The sequence below is a fragment of the Doryrhamphus excisus genome, linkage group LG17 (assembly GCF_037039965.1).
Source record: "Doryrhamphus excisus strain RoL-2023G ecotype Guam linkage group LG17, RoL_Dexc_Guam_v1.1, whole genome shotgun sequence".
In the NCBI taxonomy this organism is placed as follows: Eukaryota; Metazoa; Chordata; class Actinopteri; order Syngnathiformes; family Syngnathidae; genus Doryrhamphus; species Doryrhamphus excisus.
Window position 1 is genome coordinate 9,291,002 of NC_136373.1, and position 25,528 is coordinate 9,316,529.

At 41.4% G+C, this 25,528-nt stretch overlaps 1 protein-coding gene across 2 annotated transcripts in view; it reads right to left on the reverse strand.

Moving 5' to 3' along the window:
* casz1 (castor zinc finger 1) overlaps positions 1 to 25,528 on the reverse strand; it is a 150,948-nt gene that overhangs the window by 72,229 nt on the left and 53,191 nt on the right. For both annotated transcript variants that reach the window (XM_058083441.2, XM_058083442.2), the window contains exon 4: positions 12,764 to 12,812. The gene's annotated coding sequence lies outside the window, so the exon portion shown is untranslated. The remainder of the gene's footprint in view (positions 1 to 12,763; positions 12,813 to 25,528) is intronic.

Consider the following 25,528-nt stretch of genomic DNA (forward strand, 5'->3'; position numbering starts at 1 on the left):
ACAGGCTATGAAAACCGAAGCAGAATCCCATTACGGTTACACACTTGGAAGCAATTAACACAGAGTTTGTATTATAACATGCTGCAATGGCTTTCCTTTGTTTGTGTTTATGCTAGTGCATGAATTATGATATAGTATTTCACTTGGCAGCCGTCTGCTGAGAGCAGATATTTTGTAGATAGTACAGGCCTATGTTTTAGAGTAATATATTTTTCTTGACACAGCTTTCATCCCCCGGCCGTAATCATCATATCTCCCCCATTGCCCTCCCGGATGCAGACATACATAATGCAATCTTCCTAATTTTGATCCTTCGCAATCTGGTTTTTAAAGGGGAGGTGGAGGGAAAGGGGACATATTTCTGAAGGCTTGCTCAGTAATCATTTTAGACAGATAGCCTTTCCCATCGCAGATGAGCAAATATTTGTAAAGCAGCTATCTAATGGAAAATTATCGTGAAATTAGAGTGAAATTCATGACAGTGAAATCTGATTAGGTGTAATTCTATTTTGCCATCTTAGCCCACACAGCATATTTTTGTAGCGTTTTTTTCCATAAATACCTATGCCAGGGGTCCCGCTAATCGAATAAAAATGAAATTCATCTCCCCATTAAATTCAATTAGCTGCAATTTCTAAAGCCTAACAAAGATTTTAATTACTAAATTATAAAATTCTCCCTAGCCAAATTGGGTAGAGAAGTAGTGCATTGCCTGTATGTGAAAAACAAACCCATGAAAGGAAATTGTTGATCAAAAAAGATATCCAGGGGAAAATAACATTAGGGAGAGCACTGGGGCCCTTATTCAGCGAGTCTGGGTGGGGAGTGACGTGTGCCAAGCGTTAGGCTCTTGGGCCGCAGGAAATGAACTTAGCTGAGTTTCTCTCTGTCTCTAAATGGCTGCCCTCAGAGTTATTATGCTGTAATTGACTAATTGACACCTTAATTTCATTTATGGGGCTCCTGTGTTCATAAAGCAACCTCTGGGTGGGGCAGTGGCTTTGAGTGGAAGCGGTGGAAGTCTTGGTCCAGGACGCCAGGTAGGGCCTCGGGCCTTCAACTCTGCCCTCTGCAGATGGTGATGATTATGCATTTGATAATAAAGGAAGAACAGAGTGACTTAACTTGGGCTTTAGCAGAACCTGACTTAGATGTTTAAATCCCTCTGATGCCTTGCATGTCCACTCTCACAGTCTGGCACAACCAGAATCCGAGACGAGGTTGCGTTCTGTTTACGCACAATTTACACACGCGCCCCCACAATTCATGACCAAAAAAGACTAGGCTCCCATACGACATATTTACATCTTGTCAAGCAGTGTTGTGCACGACAATTGTACGCGCAACGCTTCCTCCTTCCGTGAAGCAGTCGTGGCATTACTTGGTCTCGCCGTGTCCTGCTGCTGCATCCCCCCCTCCCAGGTTATGAAGTACAGAGAAAAAGCTCATGCAATAAAGAAAGGTTAGTCTGTATTTTCTCGCAAAGTGTGTGCAAGTGTAAACAAGACTTTTGTTTTGCTCTTTTTTTTATTGTGCAAATTTGTGAGTGACGCTTCAGCCAGCTTGTTGCCTTTCAGCACTTCTTTTCAGCACCTCTGCGCTGTCCATGCCAGAGGCCGCTGGTGGAGTTAACTCGGCCACTTTTCCTTGGCGGCGATGCCGATATGATGTCAATAAGGTGACGCAATGATGTTTCAGCAGCAGCTGCAGTAAAGAAAGACTAACTAAATGACAACAAACTTTTATCCTCCTACGCAATTAAATTGGCCCTTCTAAGACATTCAGGTGCTTTGTGTGGAAAATAGAAGATTGCTTGAATGAACTTTTAATCATTATGACTCACTGGCGTCCAGTGTTAATCATTTTGGAGTTTGTAGTGTGCGTGTTGCACCGCAGGGTAGTGTTGTAAAAAAATGAAAAGTGTTGTTCCGAGGATGGACGGAGAGACGTGTTGGGATATTTAGGCTATAGCATTGGAACGGAGCACTGCTCTTCGTGTCTTAAGGTAGGAATAATAATAATACCGCCTCCCTCCGCCATCATAACATGGAGGTGTTACTTGCCATGACACGCATGTGTTAACTACAATATCAAATGTAAAATTAGCTACCGCTGCTGACTTGTTTAGCCTTATTTCTCCAATATCTCAATGAGTGACCAATAAAGGGTAAACTTTCAGATATAGATTGGCATTTAACAGTGTAATGTGTGACGTTTGGAAGAAGATGACACTCGCATCACACTATGTACACCATTAAAAACGATCCAAATATTGTATTGAAAGACAATTGTATCAACTAATGAGGGTGCAGTACGACTGTGGAGAAAGACAGAAATTGAACCCAGAGCAGAGTTGACTGACACAATAATACAATTGCTTTTAAAATCCTAGCCAGAGGCCCGTAGGACAAAATAAAATTTGTATCTCGGTGAGGTTAATAGCATTGTAACATGTATTATGGATGATATTAATGATATAATTAGTACTATTTAGTAATAGCATGCACTACTGTGTAACAGCAAAAATAAGTACATTCCATGTAATAATATTTGAATGTGTGCATACACGAGTCGTGATATGATTCAAATGAGTCAAAGCAGTTGATCTCGAGCTTGGTTTCAGCGGGTAAGCATCGGTGCTAACAGGACAGCTCTGGGGTCTCAGGTCAGCAACCAGTTCTACTTCCCAGCCACCCCCTGCTCTCCGCCAGCGGGCCACTAAAATAACAGCCCGGCCGCCTCTGCAGAGTACAAAGCTTCATCTGAAAAGGCACCTGCTGTTTTTATTCACTTTAGCCCCATTTGGCAGCTAACTGTGTCTGTTTAAAGACACATGGAGGAGAAAGCTCAACTGGAAAATGCTAAATTATTTAGGCATGATGTCTAATTGCTTGAAGGCCGCCATTGTGGAAGCTAAGGACTGTGTATGTGTATGGTCGTCTGTCTATTGTGTAATGCAGGCATAGTCTCGCACTTGAAGTGTCTGGGTAAATATGACCAAACTGAAACTTTAATCTGCTTTTTCCACACCCAAGCTGGCTGGGTATTACACATAATCTTTTTTGTGTGTCATATGGTGGGAGATATAGATGGAGCTAATTTTTTAAGAGACAAATCTGATATTTGTCAACTGGTTGAAAAAAACCTGGGGATTTTCTCCTAATCCTCCCTCGGATGTGAAGGAGCGTTAACAGCAAAATGCAGATGGTGTTCTGTGCACCGAGACTACCCAGCAGCCAGTGCGGTGCATACGGAGAGGCGCACCCTCGCCTCGCCAGGGCTCAGCGCAACCTGCAGATAGTGAACTCCCCTCTCATTTAATTAACAAGCCACTTGTGAAAAGATAGTTGACTTTATTCCAAAGTGCAAACTTGGCAAAATGCATTTCTCTCTTGTTTCTCTTTGCTTTTTTTGTTTCCTTTGCTGACACCACCCCCGTATGTCGAGGTTGTTTTCATCAAATATTCAGTTATAACTTCACTGCAATGAAGGAAAGAAAAGACATTATAAATAAAATGGGGGTATGAATCTTTCAGGAAGCTAATTCTAACTTCTTCTAATGTCTCTAATTTGTCTTATGAAGCAGTTTTGCTTCCCGTTCAAACTGTTAGGCACAGCTTTGTTTATTCATTAGCTCGCTTCTTTAAGAGCTTTGTGCATTTTGTAGACTCACAGACTGTGATTATTTATTAAAAATATCCTTATTCTAACTAAACCAATGAAGCACAGCAGTCCAGAAGGCTGGATTGTTTGACAATATTTTAGGGGGTTATTGGCGTTGGTCATTTTAGCACCCGAATGCAACAGGTCAGAGCACTTTGAATGCATTCCTCAAGCGTTTTGTGGCTGCGCATTACATTTGACATTGTGTTGATGGTGGTTATGTCATCTTACACAAATTGCACTGCCTGGATCTCCAATATCACCTCCAAAAGTTCTGAGTAATACCAAATTTGAAGCTCATAACTTTTGGGTTTTTGTAATCTGTATGAAAACCAAATCAGATTTTCCCAGTGAGAAATAATGCATGTTCATCTAATTCATCTAATAATGAATGTAATAGTTTTTCTCATCTTCTTTATCAAACGTTTGGAACTTGGCACTTTATTTGGCCCCGTTGCGGATTATTTTGCACCTGTAAAAGCCCAGACTGTCTGAACGCACACTGGCTTAACATTGAGAAATACGCAGAGCGCTTGACTGCCTCATCAGGTGTATAGTGCTTTATATGAGGAAAAAATGAGACGGATACAGAGTTGAGCATCGTTCTCGTGTGTGCGTTCTATGAACAAATAAATCACCCCCACAGATAATAAATCAGATTAAAGGATTCCCTTACGGAATCTGTCTGTAGTGTCCCTACTCTAAAAGAACTACTATCCACTCTACACAGAGACTGAGTCGCCATTGCATGGACACCTAATTCCATGGAATGATACACACTTTGCTAAGCACACTCTTTGGCAATATGATGACATAAACTGTGTAAGGAAACCAAGATGTAGTTTTGCTAACAATTTCTATTGACAACTGAATCCTACCAATCCTGGGGCATATGAAAAGCGAGGTACCACTGTACTAGCAATACAAGAAAATGGCTTAAGCTCCTTTGCAGTAATTGGCAGAATGGCAAGGGCAGCAGAAAACATACAGGCTGCCAACAGTGTGAAGGGGACTCGGTCACAGTGCAACACGAAGGCCTCAGCAGCAAAGAAGACATTAGCAAACACATACGATTGGGCCTGTTAGGTGTCTGTCTGGTACATCTAAACTAGTATGAGGCACCGGTCTTTGCCCAGACTTGGCAGTAAGCTGTAAATCACAGTCCATTTTCTGGACAAGTTAAGTAAATAACCCAAGCAAGCATGCAAAGACAGTATCAGGGAAAAAGAAATCCCCCAAAGTCACAGTGGTGACACTCTAATAAATCCAATAAAACTGAAGGAGAGAGGAGGAAGGGAGAGAGAGAGAGAGAGAGCGAGCGAGCGAGGGAGGAAGGTATCCTCTTTGCAGCCTGTGAGTGTCCAACGGCATTGATGCAATAACACCTCGTTCAGTGTTTAGCCCTTCTCAAAGGACAGGCGGGGATAACACTTTAAACCCTGTGGCTTTATCTCCTGCAGATTTTCTGTAAAATGACAAGCACTAAAGTTGGGGCCATGCGACTACCATGTAGGTCAGGGCAGATGGGGGGGGTTGAGAATGAGGGAGGTGACAGGAGAGAGATGGCGTGGGGGAGGATTTCTAATGTAACTGTGGAAAATAGCAAGCACAAACCAGATTAGATTAATTAAGATTCTGAATACAACCAGACTGGGAGGTCAACACAATGACAGACGACAAAGAGTTTCAAAAAGAGACCTTACTTTTGAAACATTCATGTTTTGACATGACCCATCAACCAAATGAATTTTGTTAGTTAAACACAAAACTGTAATGGATCATTTGATTTGATTTGTTATTTTTTCAGTAGGACCGTCAGTGAGTTGAAGCAAATTCCCCTAAACACAACAGCTTTTTTGCGAATTAACATGCCACGTTCTGTTTGAGAAAACACGGTGGTGTTGCATTTAATGCTAGGCCACAAGCGGGAACAAATGTTGGGCAGAAAGGAACGTAGACAATAATATTTTGAAACGTAACTGTAGCTTAAAAGCCCTGACAGCCAGCTAACTGGACATCACCCGAGTTATTTTTATCTACTGTCGCTGTGAGTTTAATTGTCACTGGGGTACTGGCTGTACTTGTTTTTTATTGTCATTTATACAGTGGTACTTTGGCATGTGAGTGTCCTAACTGACAAGTCTTTTTTAGATGCAAGACGTCTCTCGGCTACGAGCTAAAATTGGGTTAGGAGCTGGCAAAGTCTAAGCTAAAGCCTCACTGCATTACAGCGTATGGGCCCAGTCCCACTTCTGTAAGCTACTGACTGTTCTTGAGCGCTCTACGGCAATATTTATTTATCAATCAGCTGTTTTGTATTTGTATTGTCACAATTCCTTGTAAATAGAATCGATGTGAGGCAATCCAAACACTTCTGTACCGAACTGATGAAAATTGTAGCCCACGGCCTACAGACTGTCAAAATCAACCTTTGTGATAGGGTTTCAGTGCCATGTGAAAAACATTATTTTTGTGTTGCTGCTCCGATACACAAAGAGAAAATGTGTCACTATCACTTCATCAAGCTATCATTGCAGGTCACAAAGTCAATGCCAGCAAGAAGATCTTGGTTTCTGTGTATTTTTCTGGTAAACCGGTTGATCATTATCTCTGACATTTTTGGAAAAGCATCATGTGTCAATATCGTGATCCTAAATGGGCTTGTATGATTGGACCTGTGGGCCCTAGATTTCCATATGCTGATGGCATCGAGGTTCCCAGGGGAATACGAGTGACACTGTATGGAATACAGAAGACGGACAGGACAAAGCTTTGTGTTGCTGACCGACCTTGACGTATTTTTGACCGTGAAGTCAGTCAATCAAATGATTCTATTTTGATCACACACAAAAAGGGAATTGGCCAAAAACTGACTGCAATCCACATTTTCATCCAAGCTCAGAGCCTCTCTGACTGGCTTTGAGTGACCTGTCTTAAATCAAACTCAAAGGCACTATCCCTATGAACGTCGTATTGATCAATGCTAGCATCTATCTATGCATAAGAGCTTGTTGCAATTGATTTTTCCCTTCTTTGCAGTGAAAAAATAATACAGCTGATATGAATTACAGGTTATCTTGCCTCAATCCATCAAAACAACTCAGATAATACTTGCTGTTGCCAAGGAAACAATAATGGTTTTTGTCAGGTTTTCAACAATCAATTACATGAATGCATTAAAGGCCAGTGTTTATATGGATTAAATTACCAACACACAGCCAGGTAGTTCATGGAATCCACAGAAGCACATTTGTTTGTGAAACTACTTCCAAAGATATTTGGATTTCATTTGATTTCATATATTTGGGACATTCTGTATCTCTAGTTTAGTTTTCTATTACATGGGGCAACACTTTATGCTTAAGAGGCAATAATATGCAAATATAATCCAACAAAAGTTGCTATCCATAGGAGTGTCATGTTTTGTATTTGTATTTTCTCCAGTTGTCACTAGTTGCAAATTAGCTTGCTCCTTCCATCCATCAATTTTCTAGATATGCAGCCTATCCTCAGTAGGAATTGAACAATTCCTGGAAATAAGCACGGTAAAATCTGACAGTGTGCACTCGATTAGGAGATGATGCTCTATCCGTTAGCATCATAACACATATGAAGGAGATATGTCATGTTATGCATATCGGCATTGCTATCGGCTGATATCGATATCGGAAGTTGAGAGTTGGACAATATAGGTTATCGGCAAATAAGCCAATATCGGCAATCCCGAGTAATAAGTAAATAATACAACAGCATATAAGGTTTTGTTCATGCATGGACTTTAACATTTTTGGTTCCAGGTAAGCCATTTTAATGAAGACCCAAGTGTTCCTGTCGCTTTCTGGACAGTAGGCATCCTGATTTATTTGCCAGATAGATTTATGGATGAAAAAAAGCCCATTTAATATAATGTTTGAAGTTTTTTTAAGCCCGACACTCCCAGCCAACCCCCGTCTTTGGGCTGAAAATAATATGATGCTTCATCTTTGAAAGATGTACTTTTCCTAAAGCATTGTTGATTGCCCTGTGTCCATTACTTGGAAGGATTATGATAATATTCCACATTGTGCTCGGCGTGATGCACAGGAAATTCAATACTCAAAAGGTTAATGCAATCAATTAGGATGACAAAGGAGTAAAGTAAAACCCTCCTGCTCGTGGAAAAAGAGGCAGGAAGCAGAGAGGGGGAGAAAAGGTACTGAAAGCTTGAATGGATGCACAGAGAGAAAAGAGCCACTTCAACTGACAGAAAAATGGCATTTATTGGACATGTATCGGCTAAAGGCCACTTAATGAAACAAACATACGGTATATACACACAAACGTGATGAAAAAAAGCAATGACACAATGAATTGTGTTCAGCACGCAAGCAGTTGTAAGTGAACAATACGAGAGCACAGTTTTGTTGGAGGTAATCAGATATCTGCTCCACAGCCTAATGTTCATCATGCATTATGGACTTTTCCTCATTCTGAGTCAAGCTGTCTCAGCACTCCCGTGTGGGTTGCATGGGCTGACTGTTAACAGCATGCCAATTGTGTATGGGAAAGTTTTGTCATTTCGAGACATTGTAACACTAAAGTAGAATTATCATTGCAGATTAATGGATCAACCTGGATGATCAGTGAGCTCCTGCAACCCTTATAGAAAACCATATGATCAGTTCAGGCACACGTTATCAAAACGGTGACATATTCGTTCACTTTTCAACCATTCGCTATTGGTGGCTAACGGTGGTGTTAAGAAAGTCTGAGCAGTGATGTTTAGCCAACGTCTGCAACGCCCATTTTCTGCCAATATGTTGTGCAAGAAGAAAAGCCTAAAACCTTGTAATCCACTTAGGTAAGGCAGTAGACTTACCTACTTCTGCAAACACACAGCCACATAAATCCACTGCACCATCGCACTCTTACTGTAAATACTGCCAAGGTTGAAACAATAAGGCAAGACTCATCCTACGGTGTGAAGACAAAAGACAAGTCATAATGTGATGCATAAGTCGGAGATTTGTGCTTATTCACCAAAGTCTTATTACATCTGTCAAGGGTGAAAGTGTTTTTAGTAATCAGCTGTACAATTTACAATAGGTAGGTTTCAGGTAAATATCAGTTCCCAAAAAGCATAATAGGTCCTTTTAAATATGCATGGTTTTGACTAATAACATAACGGCATAACTTTCATTTTCATTCAAGGGGATCTATTATGCCTTTTCCACTTTTCTGACCTATAAATGTAGTTAGAATGTTGTTTTCTCGTGTTAAATGATGCCAAAGTTTCACATAATGAGGTTTACGCATTTGGAAGTGAACCCTTAAAGTTAAAGTTTGGGATGGCTCTGAATGCTCGCTTTCAGAGGGCGGTGTAAAACTGGAGTTTTGTGATGCCACAGATGGGTGGCTTCCTTATAAGGGAGTGCACTGTCGACGCGAGATGCTCCTTGGCCTCCCCCAAGCTCTGCTTCTGTGTTTATGTTGCTAGCAATGACTCGCAGGAAGTGTTTCTTTGGGTGTAAGGGAAAGCCACATTTGTTTCCAATTCCTACAGACGCCACCATCAGGCACAAATGGTTGGAGTTCCTGATTCCCTACCAGGAACAGAAAACTATTTTAATCTGTCAACTGCATTTCACACTGGACTGTTTTGTGAACACTGGCCAGTATGCAGCTGGACTAGCCTACCAACTGTTGCCCAAACTTGACCCTTACCAACGTTATCAACTCCTATAAAGTTGGGTTCGCTTGGGAGTGTGACCAACCACAGCCGAGTGGGCGTGCCTGGAGGCGGACCATGGGTGGAATATATGAAAACAGACCATTTTCACAGGAAGCACAAAATCCAAGAAATATAGCTGGAGTAGATGCAGATTCTGGAAGATCTAAAAAGCTTATGGTGTTTAGCTGCTCTGTACGAGTCCACAACTCAATAGAAAGGGCCCAAAAATTAGCATAATTGGTCTCCTTCAAGATATTCTGGAAAAACTATAATAGAAGGAAGTCGCAAAATTCAAACCGCAATATGGCGAAGTCTTTGACTGCACGCAGCTGCCACAGCATTTGGGTTCCTATGGTTCCAACATTAACAAACCAAGATTGGAATGTTCTGACTTTAAGAATGTCACTTTTTCATTGGCAAAACTGTTGGAACGCGTCCGACATCAAATTTTTCTGTTTGGGAATTTTCAGGTCAAATAAACAATGAAGCCAAATGGGCTTTGAAGTAAGTGTTGAATGAAAACCGTGGGGCTGACACATGAAATGCCCTCACAGCTGGGCTGCCCCCAGCCCACAGAAAAACAAATACTCAGAAAGAGGGGGGACACCGCGCTCCTGTCTGAGTTCCATAGGGCCGGGAGGTGGGCTTTCATGATATGCCCGTAATGATGGATGGATTCAGAGGAAAGTCTATTCACATGGAGATGTTACATCATAAATATTTACACAGGACTGCCGTAACCATGTAGCCTTTGCTTGTTTTGACAGACTGGAAAAAAAATTAAAGGACAAAAAAATGAAAGAAAAAAGTGGGAGGGGAACGTGAAGGAAGACTTTTCTTTTGATATTATCCTGTGTGAAGTATTAATACTAATTATGTTTCGTAGGTTTCTTTATTCCCTTTCAATGAGACAAATCATCCGTTTCGACAGTAAATGGACACGTATCTTCACATTGTACTAAATAGCTATGAAAGCAACACCGAGAAAAACAGCATAATCCACAGAAAGTCAGTCTCAGTTTCTAAAAATCCATAATCGTCAAACCTCGATTGCATGTTCTATCCAGGAATACAAGTGAAAGGCGCTGTCAGCTATAAAACACATACTAATGTTGTCACTTTACTTAAACAATGTGCTCGAGCCTAACAAGAAGGAAGGAGAAACATCACTGTTGGTAAGCAGCCTTATACATTTCTCCTCCGTGCGCTCAATTAAAAGCCCAAATGTCCCTTGAGATTGTCCCTGGAACCAATGAAAACAAATTTGGCAGTTTAATTTTCTTCCCACTGTCTGGTGGAGCAACTGCGCTGCTCCAAGAGTGTTCTACCAGGAGCCACGAGGAGAGGAGGATGTCACGGCAACACCGCGCTGGAGTCCCTCTGTTTTTATATATGTTGCATATAACATAATATAACATATAAGAGAAGCCAATTAAACTAAGGATGTGGTTACACCGGGGAAACCTTTGGATGGCATACAAGGTTGACAGTCATGCTGCACTCGCAAAGGAACTTGTTCATGCATGTAGCTGTACATGGAGCTTAACAACTACACTTAAAGGGGAACTGCCCATCATTCACAATTCTCATGTGAAACGTGAACACAAATGTATTTCCCTTCTCTGTGCATTCTAGTGTCAGAAAACAGTGATTATGAGCTAGCTAACAACAGACTTCATAAAAAAATGCCAACAGTGTTCTATTTACGTGATTCATTTAGCGTCCTTCGCAGACGGAAAGAGTGGATACCTAGCTCTCGACTTCGCAACAAAGACTCCCCAAGATGTGCAGGGCTCTACATTAAAAACCAAGATGACTTGCCCATAGGGAATCCTTAAGGTGAGAACTACTTGCCCGAACTTGCCCCATGTAAAATGAAAAGACTGCCATAATGATATCATCTAATTTTTCTGGCATCACATGAGAATCTCAAATAAAGATGAAATGATTATCATTTCTTGTGGTTGTTTTCCTACATAGATCATGACGTTGCATGGAAATCTGGATTGTCAAGAGACTTCTAGGCACTTTGTCTTCATAAATAAAAGTACATTCATGATTGAATAAACATTGTGCTTAAAAAATAAAAATAAAAAATTGTGGAGCTGTATGTTAACATGGCATGCCATAATACTAGAGAAATGGAACCGCTAGATTTTGTAGTTTGTGCAAAATCAGCACTTCGTATTACCCGAATTGCCATCGGTACATCGTTATTGTCGAACCCTGATGTGACTGTATCTATGCTGCTGCTGTTGATGGAACTGGCATAAGTATGTGTATCGATGATGAGAGATACCCTAAGAGGGGAATGAGTGTATCTTTAAGCAAATACTGTATGTGCTAAGTGCATCCGCAATTTAATGTCCACTCCTTTCTGGTGCATGAGTGACACCATCAGACACAAGCGTGTGGCGTAGCCCTCCGCCTTAACTCCCAACCATGCCAACCCTCGGTGGTAGCTGGGGGTGTCTGAATTTGACATGAGGCAGCCATGATGTCACTACTGAATGTTGAGATCCCTCTTGACTAAGAGGCCAGGGGCAGGGGTTGTTGTCTGCATCCTCATGACAGACTCCCACATCAGCATTGTGCTCATACCAGCTAACATAATTAGCACACAAGATTTCATCTCAAGGAGGAGGAGAAAAAAAAAACAACAACCCAGTTTCTTTAAGTCACAAGTCATTAGTGTCTCTGGAGAGTCAGATTGTACAGTGGCAGAATTTTTTTGTTTTATCAGCAACAAAAGGATTTATACCCCTGTTAATTTGGTGGATGTCATCTGTACTTAGATGTACGTCTGCTCCGGTAATAAAGGCCATCCGAGGAAAAACAGAGATATTTTTGTCATGACAATACGTACGCACAACAGAGGCATCACAAAACATCGGATTGTAATTGAATAAAGTGTACTAAACAAAAACACAAAGCAAAAGTATACGAACCTGTGGTTCCACCCCCAAATGTGAGAACATAATTACTCAGTTTCCTCAACACAGCTAAAAGCACATGCTGTTAGGAACTCATAAAATGGCAGTTGTTGTATGTCAAAATGCCCTTATTGTTATTGCAGTATGGAGCTGTTGCAGCCAATCCACTGTCAGACGTATTTTAGACCGTGTAGATATCTCATCACGCGTCAAGAGAGTGAGAGAGGGGACCTCTTTGGAAAACAGATACATCAGTGTGCCACTATAGTGTACGACATTGCTGTGAGTTAATCAGTTGGAAAATAAAATGGTGGGATTCTAATAAGTCATTTGTCAATTTTTACAACCCCCAGACACATTGATCCATGGGGATTAATGAAGATGCCTGATATTGTTGTAGATATGAACAGGAGAGATGGTGGGGACAATAATCAGTCATGGTGGGGATTTGTCTTACCTCGTTTTCTCTTCCTGGGGAGTCACTCCATTCAGGGGGCTCATATCATCTGAAAAGGACAGCAGAGGGGAAGAATTAATAGTTTGCATATTATTATATCCTTGAAAAATCTTGGAAAAATTACAATATTCCTGAACCAAAACAATCTATATTCCTAGTTATGCAACAAGTAACACTTGTTTCTTCTTCTTCTCCTCAGGCTGTGAATGTGAATGTGTGAGGTGTTCATTCATTCATTCATTTTCTACCGCTTATCCTCACAAGGGTCGCGGGGGTGCTGGAGCCTATCCCAGCTGTCTTCAGGGGAGAGGTGGGGTCCACCCTGGTGGCCAGCCAATCACAGGGCACATATAGACAACAATTGACACTCACATTCATACCTACAATTACGAGTGGCCAATTAACCTAGCATGTTTTTGGAATGTGGGAGGAAACCGGAGTACCCGGAGAAAACCCACGCATGCACGGGGAGAACATGCAAACTCCACACAGAGATGGCCGAGGGTGGAACTGAACCTGGGTCTCCTAGCTGTGAGGTCTGCGCGCTAACCACACGGCCGCCGTGCAGCCCGGCTGTGAGGTGTCATTTACCTAATTTTTGACCCTTTGTGTTGAGTTAGGGACTCCTGTAAAGCAGCTATACACAATAACCCGCACAGAAAACAAGATCTTCCAGAATCTGAACCTATTCCATCTGTATTTCCTTGGACTTGTGCTTGCCGCCACCCACCTCCAGGCAGGCCCACGCCGCTGTGAGTGGTTACTGCTTTTTTGAGACAGCAACTGAACTACAAACCATCTCACAAGCGAGCAAAACCAACGCTAGGCTGCTAGCAGAACCTCTGCTAGCTGATGCTAGCTGTTTTCCTCAGTGGACCAATTCCCACAGCTGGCAGGGGAGCCGGATGCGTCTCTAGACAGCCAAGTCTGGACACTTGGCTTCAGTCCACCTGCATAACATGGCATATTCCATTCTCTTCAATCTGTTTTGGAACCTTTTTTGGAACTGCCTTGGGCCCCACTTTGGATGTCCCTGGTGCCGTCAAGTGGTAGCTCTTAGTCCACCAGTATCATGTGAACAATTGTACTGCCGTGTGAGTTACAATCAAAACATGATTTTAAAACAGTCCGGGGGTATGAACGTTTTTAGTGTTTTTCGGTAGATTTGAAGTTCGGATATCAACTCCAGCGATAGCATTTTATCTGAATCTTTTAACTGAATGACCAAATGTTTGACCAGACAGGTTCTTTTAAACAAAAACAACTTCCCCATGACATGTCAGAAGCAGCATTAATTACACGTTACATTTAATCACCTGCCTTTCATATTTGCAGAAAAGCAAAGGTGCAATTTCCGACACCCATTAACCCTGACTAAAAGTGACATGAGGACAAACACCGCCTTCATCCACGCTGGTTGAGTCACTTTTAAATCCTCTCAAAACTTTTCTAACCTTGAGAACACGTGCATCCCCGAAAAAGTAATAATAATTCTAACCTGATCTTCCTACTTATTTTATATCTCCCCTCAGCAACCTCACTTCTTCTCAGCAACAGTGCAGTTATTAATTCATGAGGCACTAATTAGTTCTTTGTTTAATTTTGTGTTAAACAGACTGACCGGAATGATAACGACTCGCGCTGTAGCGCTTCAGTCCCACGCCGCTCCTGTTTGCTATGACAAGGGAGCATCGTGCGACTAGCATGATGAACCCAATTCCCTTCTAAGTTGCACTTCATTAAGTCAAAATGTGACAAGGAGCTTAGAGGAAGAACTGGCAGATCTGATCATACATAACAATGCAGGCACAATAAGTTTCACTGGGAGTTGGGGGGGGGGGATGCACTGAGGGTGGGGACTGTAGCGGATTCCTGGATGCATGTTGATAATTTTTTATTTTTAATCCTTGGGGGGCATCTTTAATTTTCCTTTAATTGTTTTTGTTCTGAGATGCAGTGTCCTCTTTTTAAATTGCAGCTATCAACTCCCCTGATCAAGCCCCCGTGCAACAGTGCAGGCAGACAAATAAACAACAAGGTTGCCCTTTTGCACGGCATATTGCATACTGCTGAGGCTCGGGACACCGCGGTCCTATACAGTCAGGGACAGTGGCATGCCGTGGCGGTGGGGCAACTGGGTTGATCAAAATGATCATTTTTGGCAATGTAAGTTGAAAAACCTGCTCAGGCGACAGACTTGTAACCGGCAAAGGCTCATTCATAACATAAGAATGCATCGAAGTGGCGCTGTCACCATTATTTACATACCTACTGCCAAAGGTTTGTTGAACATCAATGTGAAAACACATTCCGGAACAATCTCAAAGACGCATGCTTACCTACGCTGCTTGTTTTTACAGTATAATCACATTTCCTCACATGAATATAGTGTTATTTTTTAACATTTTGATGTTAGGAATCTCAATTTCACACACAATGGATGAATCCTTCAATCCATCACTGGCATTCTACATGCGGAAAATAGCACTTTCTTCTTCTTTTTTTCCCTACTGAATGCTATTTCATCAGCTGACGAGCTCCACTAAGATGTTGCCTCTGCAAGGACTGAATATATGATAAAATCAAAAAGCGGACAAGTAATTAGACAGTATAATAGGCAAGATTGGCATTTTCAAAATCATTTTCATGTGGATGGAAATGACATTGCATTGACTATTCTGTATTCACTGGTGCAGATAAATAAACAAGGCATGGAGGGGGGGTGCTGTTGGTGGGGGCAAACAGAACGCAGAGTACAATGGCAAGCAGGTCAGTAATTAGAAACTCTGTTTGCACAGTAATAATTTTAATATATTCATCTGGAAACAGAGCATGCCTAGAATGATAAAATCCTATCAAGGAACACATCCCAGCTGCATTAACCTTTTAAGCAGACTGACAACATTGTTGGGAACCTTGAAGAAGAAAATAATAAAATGCATACTCAAAAGTCCACGTGGTTTACTTACATTTTTAACTGAAAAGCAAAAGCGTTACAAGCGTCGACAAGATGATGCTTTTGTTCTTTAATATGAAATATTAATGTGCCATTTTTGCAAGATTTACCATTTTTAAATGTTACATTGTGAGCGTAAATAGACCGAAGACTTGCAACACTGAAAACCCATTCTGCTGATTACACAAGAGTAGACAGCATGTGTGTAACCTTGTTTGTTAATGAAGGTGGCGGTGATGATGCTATGGAAATTATTGCAAATTGCTTAAAGGAATCCTGACACGCAAAAAAAACCTTGACCTACCAATATCATTCCCCAAAGAGACACGAATATGTAATTGCCGAGGAATTCAAGGTGGAGTACAAAAGTAATTATGGGATTTTTTTGGAGGATAAAGCAAAATCAGTTGAAACACTGACATTTAAAGCGGTGACATTTATTTTACTTAAAGGTAAGTCGGTCTCATGTGTTGCATTCATCATTCATATGTACGTGTTTATAAATCAGTCAGTTTTATTTTTGGTAATTTCCGCTCTATAAGCTGCTGCTTTTTTCATTACCTTAACCACTGCAGTGCGGCTAATTCATGACCATGTTCTAATCTTGTGACATCTCCAACTGTGCCGCTTGCGAGTCAATGAGGAAACAGTAGCTCTGTCTTTAGCAGGAAAAAAATCAAAAACTATAAGGGAACTCACATTGGAAATCGCAGGATGTCATGACTTAATATATCAGTCTGACTCAATGTGTAATCTTAGAGACATACTGTAGAAGGCTATAATCATCACGCAGTAACTTAACACTATGGCTGGTGGGCCACCAGAGGGAGCTCATGAAAATTTGTGTCAAAGTTATGCTTGAAATGCATATTTTCACAAAAAGCTGATTTTACTCCCCTGTTTTGTTGGGAACTGATATTTTCCTGAAACTTACAATATTAGATGAGAGTCTAATATTTCTTTGGTAGGTTACATGTTTATATTGCCAGAGAACACAATATTCTGTGTGCCATGAAAAATCAGTCCAAATAGTCTAAAATGGCCGAACAAATTGGCTAGGATTTAATTATTTAAACATGGGCGTGTCTTTTATGCCTCAAGTTAGGGGAAGTATCACAGAATAGTCCTCTTTCTGTCTTGTCTATAGGCTCTGTGTACTTTCTACATTCAACTTCTGTTCCATGCCATTCCAACACTTCTCGCTACGTCAGCCATACTGAAATATTACCTCTTGCAGTACAGCATTCTTGGCTGTATCACAATACCGCAGTTATCGTTTCCAAAATGTTCTGATAATATTGTGTGACTTTACTCATCCCACCTCTTGAGATGCTGTTTGGTTCTTGTTGTCAAGCACGGCTGCGTTTGCTTTGTTTTTTTCTGACCACTTATTTCAAAGCTATTGTTTACTTATTTTGCATTGAAGGAAACAAACAGACACATGTAGGATTGCCAAAATGACATGAAAAGGGACCACAAATTGTATAAATTACACATGAGTATACACAATTACACAATAACACATGAGAGTTTTTTTGTCTAAAGCTACTTTGCTAGATCCGCACTTTAAACGCATTTGGGTTGTTCGAAGCGCTGGAGAATGGGAAAGTGACCATTTACTCATGCATATTTGACAGCACATACTAGGCCCCCTTTTCGCGCTGTCACGTCTGGCTTCTATTCTCTTGTCCCCCAGGAGAGGCAAGAGTCGGGGGCTTAGGGGGCAGCTACCTCCACAGTCCCCTCCTCGCCTAATTTCTGTTGTCCAGCTCTTTGAAAGCTCAATCTCACGCAGGACTAAAGAATAGTGATCCATGTGCAACAAGTGCCGGTGCCATGGAAACCCCCGTTTTCGCCTCAAAACATTCCCTTTTATCCCTTTTGAAGAGCTGTCACCAGGCATCACACGACCCCAGGCCTGGCCATAACAAAGCCTATTTTCTGCCTGCTTTTTGATTGATTAAAAAAGACTTTCTAGTAAAACCATGTTAAAGGACACAAAAAGTGACACATACAAGAAAAGGGTCCCTGAGGATGCCCCAATCAGACAGGTTTCCCCAGTAATAGTGCACACAAATGGGAAAATATCATCATTGGCACAAAGGAAGGGTCAGACCAAGCGTGAAACTTCACTACAATGGCCATTAAGAAGATGATGGAGAAAGTTTAGTCGCATGCAGGCAGCTTGGGTAAATATTAATAGACGGACAGATCCAACTAAACAGAAACTTGAACTAGATTTTCAGATCATTATCAAGACTTCATATTCCTAGTTTCTGTCATTAAACGCCATTTGTTAGATATGTAGTATATGTAGATGTATGTAGATAGATATAATAGTATTGTCTCTGAATTCCACACTAATTCCGTCTTCTGTTACTTCAACAAAACTGCAAAATTCTACTATTTTAATCTACTGACAGTCTCAAATAAGACAATAGTGCAAACGTTATATATAATATTTTATATATTATTTTAATAGGCCTACTTTCTACGTGTGTCACGAGACACCTAACACAAAAATGAGCTGAGACAAAACTGAAAAAAACATTCTTTTTAAGAAAAGTACAATGAAAAAAACATATTTTCTCACATGCAAACTTGGCAGCATTTCTCGAAATGCTGACTTTTCAGCTATTAAAGAGCAGCATTTCTTTAGTGACGGATTAAACTACACTCTGTGAACAAACACCACTTTGTGCTCTCCTGTTTGTATTTACTTTGCCAATCAAATGTCTCAGTGAGTGTTGATGATATTTTTTCCCTGGGTGGGTGCATATGTTTAGGTGGGCAAGTTTTGTCTTTCCAACGAGTTCCACCTACGAGTTCACTGGGCTCACCTTGCTTGTTATTAATATTCCCACATGGGGATGGGGGTATTTGGCTTTGCAATCATCTTTTTTCCTCCTAATTTCAACGACATCACCTTGCATTGCTCTTCCCCAGGGGCCACTCTTTGTGTCTGCTTGTATAGAGCCCCCCCCCCCCCCCCCCCCCGCAGAGACATAGCGACTGTAAGACTGACAAGAGGTCTCACTCCTTCTCTCGTCTCAAGTTGTTGTTCTATGAAGTGTGTGGGTGCTGAACCGATGAACCGATCTTCCTGCACGTTTGAAGGCAAGAGAAGAGACATGCATGCACACCGCAAATTTATGGAGGCTGGCAAAATGATCCAGTTTATTATTATTTATCATGTGATTAGTTCATTTATTTATTATACATTATACGAATGAGAAATGTTGTCACATCTTGATCTTGTGAGATTTCCTAACACAGCCACTACTTTCCATCGAAATGTTCTGTACTTTAGCCTCCAAATCAAGCATGAACTGTATTTTAGACGTGGCTATGAAAACAAACAGACTGCTACATCAACGTGGCTTTCCAGAGAAAGTCTGATCATCAGAAGGTTAAAATGAAATGTATACCTTCCAATTCCTTAGTTTAAGGGACAACGCTTGTGTCATCCTGCTTACTAACACCGCTGACCTTCACACTCGGCAGATGGACGGATGGGTGATCATTTCTACATAATAAGAACTTGAAACAGCTGCTTTACTGTCACCTTTAAAATACATGAGCCGACATGAAAGAAAGAGGTAACTCAGTGCCTTTGTTTCTGCATGGAAGACTGTGTAGTTGACATATTTACCAAGATGATAGGAGGGAACTGGGGGGGGGGGGGGGTGAAGAGGAGAAGAGGTATTACAAGCGGCCACACATGAGCAATTAGTATTCCACATACTTATGCTTCTAAACACAAAAAGGCCTCACTAAATCCCCATGGCAGAGGTGTCAGACGGAAAATGACAAAAATCTGCTCCTTGACAGGGAGTCATTTATATTTTAGCTTCGTTCCATTATCTTAACGAATCCATCATCAGCCAATGCAATATTAACAGCAGAAAATCAACTCATTAGATCCAGGGGGATTTAATCAAGATTGCAATCATGTATGCGCTTCCTGGAGAGTTGGGCTGCTTCTTTTTTTTCTTTTTGGTCCTTTCCACGTAATTGCCACATCTCAGATCTTAATAAATTATTCTCGATCTGAGATGGATGCCTTTTTCCACCCTCGCCTCTCACGCCATGCACTCCCTGTCTCCAACGATAATATTTACCATAAACATTATTATGTCATGGGCACACAGTTTAAAATGGCCTTTAGCTAACTCGCAGAAGTAATTGGCTTCTCTATTTCCCTCTCGTTTCCTAGCTAATTGCCCGCTGATATTACTAACAGTTCTCTCAGAAGTAAAGAAAAGGGAGCTTGTGCACAAGCTGGGATGTGCTGCTTGGACTTTCCAGCCTTTGACCGTGCAGCAAGAATTCCCTGTGTTTGATATTGTTACTAATAACAAGACGACCAAGTAGATAACAGAAGGTAACACTCTGAATATGTATGACTTCTAACCAAATAAGCTCTTCGAACTTCAGTCACTGGAGGCTGCGTTGGTTTATTACGTTTTATTTTATTTTTTGAGAAATGCTCGTCTGAACAAGAGCACCAGATAAGACAGATTCTATAAAATAATGGAGAGTTAGCCTACTCTACCTGCTACGTTCTTGACACGGTCCTTTCTAGTTCAGGGAAAGGAAAGGACAGTTTACGTTTCTGTGCCCTCATTTATGTGGCAACAGGGCTTCAGCATTGACTCCTATGTTAGACATGATCCGAAACCGTAAAAACTGTCAAGGTCCTTTAATCTGCCTATGGAACAAAGCCTTCTGTACAAGGTCTTACCCAACCTTGTCACCGCGAGTCTAATTTGCTGTCTGTTAGGCAATATAAAGCTTATGCCAGCCCTTCTACGCCACCCCCTCCCAGTTAGATGTCATTCCGCCGTCGCTTGGCTTGTCTTCCCTGGAAGAACAGAATAGTTGGTGTGCAGTGACAGCACCAAATGCTGTGTTAATCCCCCCTTCTGAGATGGCCACAGTAAAACCCAGACCTCTGTGAACCAATCTCAGGTTTTTTTAAACCTCGATTTATTAGATTACAAGCCCTGGGTCCCTGAGCCTATGCTTCACACACTAATCCTAATCGGAATAGACAAGTATTAGCCCAGTTTAAGGGGAGCGAACAGCAGTAGTGGCCAACTTTCTGTGACGGAGAAACTAAGAGCCCATGGGCTCGATGGGCTTCATTTCCCTTTTTTATCCCCTTAGTCATTGAAAGCGTGTGTAAATACATACAGTACATCCTGATGCACACCGTCTAAACCAGCTGAACCCATGTTCCTTTGTTTTTTTTTCCTCGCACAATGAAGTTACTTTTTTTTTATTTCAAACAATGAAGGCAAACATGAAGGTCCAATTGAAAACAACTGCAATAATTAATTTTACATCTCAGTGATTTCAAGGCAGTATTGTCAGATTATTAGCAATGCATCTTTGTAACTCATTTCCCCAGAAACTGTAAAAATGTCTCAGCTCTGCTTCAGTGAGTGAAGATCACAACCACTCGGGTAACCGCTACCGACCTCCAATCCAAATAAAGAAATGGAAATGGTCTTGAACCTATTGCAAACTACACACAACACCCACGCTACTTTGAGCCAATGTGGATGACAACTTGGGCTGGATGAGGTCCAAGTGACGTGAGGCAAAGAGCTGGGGAACATTAAGAACCGCCTGTTTGAACACCGATGCTGGTCACAGCTCCTAGTCTGCCAAAAACTGCAGCAACAGCAGCAAGGATATCCTGAAATACTATTGAAAAGCACTAACCCCCTCCCTCCCTGCTGTTGTAAAGCTATACACCTGCTTGGCGCCTACTCAAGTGCTGATCAATCTGGGACAGTCCGCTTGGTGCTGCTTTTCAACCTTGGGAGGTCAATTTGGTGACCTCCGGAAGAACCGGAAGATTAGGGTATCTCGCACGGAACATTCTACGGTTAAGCCAAATGTCATGACTATCATGATGTACATTTGGGGCATCACCGCAGCACTGAGTTCGCCTCTGCCTACAGCCCCCGGGGGTGACAGGGGAGCTAAGGGAGATGTGACATGTGCCATGTCTGCCCCCTGCATGTGTTTGTTTTGCCCCTGAAAATGAGACACTGGTTTCATTCCAGCCCCCTGGGCATGTTTAGTTGGGCCTCCACCGCACCGCCTTCATCTGATACTAAGTGGAAGTCCATCCCATGATAATGTGCCTGCACTGGTGGGGAGGTACTGTCGCATGACCCTCATCAAAATCTTAAGACCAGTTGAAAAATAGCTAGAATTTGGCATATTTGGATCTTAATGCAGTTTTAAGTAGAGCTATCATATGCAAAAGCAAGGGGGAGGGGGTCAGACAAAAAGCACTTTGACAAGGTAATTAATTTAAACTGAAAAAGGCTGCAAAACAGCAAATTAGAAAAAAAGTTAACGGCGATAGAGCAAGGGAACAATGAATTCCAAAAATAAAACAAGCTCATATGATCAAATTGTGAAAGCTAACATATGGCAAAACATCAACCAAAGTTCCAATGTACTGCATACACATACAAACAACTCAAATGTGGACTAAAAAATCCACTTCTGCTCTCCACATTCACTAAACGTGAATTTCTTAATGTGCTGTTAGATGGTATTAAATGGGATATAGATCTACTACAGTACTACAGTACAGTCATATGGAATCTCCCCTGCTTTGTCATCATTTCACCACCCTAATATAGAATGTTAAGTGCCACATAATGTGATGGAACACAATTTAGAATCATGCTAGTTTGAGCGGCAACTAAAAGTGAAGAATGGATTGCCTTTGCTCTTGTGTTGAGTCCTCAGAACTTAGTGTCACCAAGTGTACTTTACAAGGAATATTCATTTCCTTAGGAAGGCCGTGTCAGCCTTGCGACTCAATCCATATCCATTCTGCCTGCCTGTCTGTCTGTCCTCAGTGCCTCTTTTCTGTAAGTGGCCGATATTTCACCTGCCTATCAGTTTCCCTCACAACATGCTGGGATATGCAGGAAAGGGACCCATATAGGGTCACTGATTGTCCTCTGCAAGGCCTCCTTCAAACTACTATCTTGTAGCCTTTACTTCCTGCTCACCTTCTTCCATCACTCATATTACACTGTATTGAGGTCACTGCTGGATTAACTTTGGTCCACTTTTACATCTCATTGGGGGGTGTGAGTAAATGCATGGGAGCCTCACAAGGTAACAAAGTGAAATGCTATACCGTATATTCCGGACTATAAGTCACACTTTTTTTCATAGGTTGGCTGTTCCTGCGACTTATACTCCAGAGCGACTGTTTATGTTACATAAACACTGGACACCTTTTCTTTTTATGTTTATTTTTCGTGTAGCTGAATAACCATTGTGTTAGCATATCTTACCCCTATTCAGTCGGTTTTCGATTATTTTATTCTTGTTAGAACTTGCCTTCCAAGATGGCGTAATGTCTGTTTTGGTCAAGTAGTTTGTAAAATAAATTAGCCGCAAAAATGCGACTTATGTATGTTTTTTTCTACCTAATTATGCATTTTTTGCCTTGCGCGACTTAGTCCAGAAAATATAGTATTTGGCTTCACTAATTTCTGTTTAGTGTCAGTCAGTCACTGAGTGGCCTTCTTTGATTTTACCACAGTGCCTGGAAGAACCCTGGGAGATCTTCACTAGTGTCGTGTATGTTAGTATATTCAGCACACAGCAAGACCCGGTTCATGGCAAAATAATAACAATCAAAGGATATCTGTACAGATATGTGTGAAGGCAATGGAAAACAGCTGCTCTAACATGAAGAAGGTTGGCGGGGGTTAAGAAGAGTCAATGGGGCTAAAGAGACAGAAGATCTACCAGTGTCAGAAAAACTGGCCGGGGACTGCATTTTATGACTTCTGGAAACAACATAAATCACAGTGTGGACCCCGGCCAAAAAGACATACCCCCTCAGGAGAAAGCACTCAAGGGAGAAAGAGAATGAGAAGAGAGGTATGAAAAACAAAACAAAAAAAAAAGTCAATCATGGGGTCAGAAATGGTTCTGACTTATTACAGAGATACGACATTACAAAAAGAACAGGGCAGGTGATGACATGAACGGTTGCAGTAGCCACTGGTTCAGAGCAACTAATACTACCTACTATACAGCATGTCACTTCTACTGTCTATTTGCATCCTGCTAATCTGCTCTCCAGCTTCAAAACCTTTTCCACTTTCTTGCAAATTTATCACCAGACTGAAAGGCCACTGCTATATCCTAAGTATATCCTAAGTGCCTTACCCTTTTCAATGAAAAATAGGCATTCATGATAAAGCCACTAAATTCCTTATCTAACTGCCCTGCAGAGTCTTTCAAGGTAAAGTGTCACTTTCCCTAATCTGTGTCACTTGTGACGCCATCCAGCCCCATCCGAGTGGTGCACTAACAGAGGTGTGCACACACCCACGGACTGTCAGTTTTCCTGTCCTTTTCAAGGACAAAATGCAGTTCAAAACACAAGTGAGGCATGTTGTGGAACAGGCAGACCTTTTTTTGTGTGGCTGAAGTGGATCCAAAAATAGAGAGCAATTGAAAACCTACTTGTTGAACATGTCTTTTGTTCTCATGAACTGTTTAAGAAAGCATATGTGGCAAGTGTATGACATGAGATGGAAAATACATCTGCAGGGAAATGGCAGACATTTTACTTCAGCGCAAACTACCACAATGTTTGAGGCAATTGCATCGTGTCTTTTACGGCAGTAAATAGGAAGCCACTGTTGTGAAGAAAAGCCTTCTGCCAGGATCTCAGTCAAGGTTATGCTGTCCCGTGACTGTAAATACAGTTTTGTTCACTTACTTCTCTTAGGGGAATCATGACCGAAAAAGGGACTGCCTCATTTCTGAGGTTATTTTGAGTTTGTGTGATAATGCTCACTCTTGTTCCTCTTTAGAGATTCTGACAAGAAACAAACCAGAGACCTCCAAATAAGGTATCTTTGAGCAGATACGTACTGTAGATACTGTATATCATCTTAATGGAAAGGGAAAAATACAAACTGTGCAGTCCCCTTGTGTCCATTTTTGTGTGCAAATGACCCGTTCAGCTTCCTGTTATATTTTGGCCTTCACTCTGGATGGATTTTTTAATAGGGCGAGGTATGACTTCCATCCGCAGCGTCATTGTTTTCCTGAATTTGAGAGGAATGGGGCTGAAACAAACTGTTCCAGTGTAGAAGGTCAAACAACACCAAGTCAAAGTAACAGGATGCCACCATCAGGGCATCCCTGCTCCTGTGAGAGGCTCCTTAAACGCCTCTCTGTTGGTCTATAATTAAGAGGAAAAACTCTTCAAAATGGCACTCTGGACCACTTCATCTGATCCTTTGTCTAAATCGCAGTCTCTTGTGTTTATTTATTAGATTTCAAATTTGTACACTCAAGGACTCCTTGATTATTTAGAAAAGACACCAGAGTATTTGATGAACCAACGTGTGAGTGAAATCCTTAATACAGCAACCCATGCAGGCAGCTTTCTTAATGCTTGACCCTTGACCTCTCCTGGGTAATAACAGCTACATATCTATCTTCTCACACGTAGCAAGACGGAACAATCACACTCACAAGCCTGAAGTGCTTTTCATAGGCTGTGGCAAACAATGAGGAAGGTTAGAAAAAGTTTCAATTAGCTCCGAAGTCATGAACCCATTAAAAGACTATTTTGTCAAAATATTGAATAAATCATATTAAAATATGTTGAATCTAATGTGCACAATTACAAAGTCAACACAATTTATTAATGTCTGCCCTCCCTTTCCCTTTATTTTATTCTCAGCGAGCTGGAAGAAATCCGCACTTAGCACTTCAGCACTTCATGCTGCCCCCCC